Here is a 2,238-nt window from a genome sequence, read left to right as displayed (position 1 = left end):
ATTCTGTAATGTTCAATCTGCGCTAGGAACTTCCTGTTTTCTAGGCCCAAGACAAGGATTGTGCGGAAAGCATTTCTCTAGCGAGTTCGACGACTCTTAGGGCCATTGTCATGGATGCAAAGCTTGAGACCGTGGACAGAAGAATTTTGAAGGAACCAACTTTCTTGTTCAGAGATTCTGTCGATATTAACACGGAGCTTACGTATGATGGGAGCTACAAGTGGGTACGAAAGATTGGTGATCGCTTCTTCTTCCTGCCTAATATGGAGTGGATATACCCCCTATCTTATTTTCAATGTGCCTCTATTCCCAGTCATATGCAGTGGGATCTTATCAAAGAGCAAGATGGAGTACCCATCAGGTATCTGACTCATCAAGGTGTTTACCCAGTAGGTTATAGTCAGCAGTTGGTGGCTATGAAACCCGGTATGTTCAGCCTGTAGTATCCAACTGGCGAGACTGCCAATTTGGCGAATGTTTTTGTCAGAAGCTTCATGACAGCCAAGGGTGAGTTCCTCACACAAGATTTCGGGACTCCTGGATGGGTGTATTCCGCAGATGGGGGATGGTGGGCTCTCATGGTAAATGTCGTCTTGGAGGAGCCGAGAGAGCCACTTACCAACTATGGCCCTTAGGACTCCAGTGTTGGCTACTCGATATGAGATTGTGTAGAGCCACTACAATCTTTTCGCCATGTTGGAGTGTTATAATCCCGAGACATGCACATTCTTTACACCTATCGGGGTGTTGGGCTTTGCATTGCATAAGATGCATGAAGTCTCTAGTTTACCATTTGGGGAGCTGTCGTATGAGGAATTTATTCCAGGAACTGAAGAACTCACTATCTTGAAGGTGGCAAATTCGACGATTTATTAGACTTTCTGGGAACTGACGTGTCACTACCATATTTACGCTCAGTTGACAGGGCTGTGTGGGGTCGGTGTCAAGAAAGTGTCCTGGGCTGATTATTTATTTCAGAATTTGAACTAAAAGGATGTCGAAGTGACCCGTCTTGCTGTGAGTACTCCAGATGACATCAAGGCTCCTATTGATGCTGCTACTGCTCATTATATCAACGAGGCTAAGGAGGATGTTTATCCCCCATACACTGAGTTTGACAGTTTTCACTACCAGGCTCAGATCCCTATTTCTGATATGGCCCTGCTTGCTAGATTATTGATGCCATGGTTGAAGCGATGTGTGGTACCTACAAAGCCGATCGAATCCATCGCGACTGAAGTTGTGTACATTATAGTTCTCCTAGATCATGGGAGACCGATGAATCTCCTCTCTGCAATGGTGTGTTGGCTGTAGAGCGGTTTGCGAGAGTTGACCACCGAGTTCCTTGTGGTAAAAGTAACGGGCTCGAATGGGACGAAGAAGTGGAAGATTCCCAATCGACGTGTGCCAATGCCTTACACCTATTTGGTGTCTTGATTCGTCCTGCATTTCCCTTCATTGATGATGATAGTCCCTTCATCCGATAGAGCTTTTATTCCTCTCATCCGGTGGCTTGAGGCTGCCAAGTGGGAGGGTTAGTACATGGTGCTTGTCCGGAAAATCTTATCGAGGGACATCACTTACCATGTTTTTCGTTGCTTCCCCAACTTTGATAGCGGTGGATATGGAGAGACATATTAGGATGTGAAGGGCCGCAATACATTTATAAATCTAAATGGAGGCGTCTTTCGTTGGCTCCTCAACATTCAACCGGGCTATATTGTATTCCCGACAGAGTGGCAAATGTTTTATTGAGCCTTACCATCCCTTTCAATTCTCCCGACAGTTTGGTACAACCAGTTATACATCGGGAACCCCAACCCTCGGCTTGCACTTATCGGCAATCTTTATAAAGGAGCTAGGGCGTGGTATTATTCGATGGCGGTTTGTACTGGAGCAACATTCAAATTTCCTCACAAGATGCCTAACACATACATTACTTTGGGTTTTTTTTACATGGCATCATGCCGCATCTCGGATCCCCGAGTATAAAATGTACACTTCTTATTTGAAGGAGATTAGAAAGATGTATGAATCAAAGAGAGGCTCTAAGATGACTCGTCCAAGGGGGATAGATGAATATTTGTCCTGTAAACAAGTGGCGCCTAGGGATGAAGGAGCCGAAGCAGAGGAGACTAGAGAAGAGAGGGCACCAGGGAAGCGAGCTCTTCCTGAAGGAGATATGAGTCATCCTAGCAAGTAGACTCACCAAAAATTATCGGTCGAGTCCCCAACTTC

This window comes from Asparagus officinalis, chromosome 8, assembly GCF_001876935.1.
Source record: "Asparagus officinalis chromosome 8, Aspof.V1, whole genome shotgun sequence".
Taxonomy (NCBI): Eukaryota; Viridiplantae; Streptophyta; class Magnoliopsida; order Asparagales; family Asparagaceae; genus Asparagus; species Asparagus officinalis.
The sequence above is the reverse complement of the archived record's forward strand: the minus strand, read 5'-3'. Positions refer to the sequence as shown.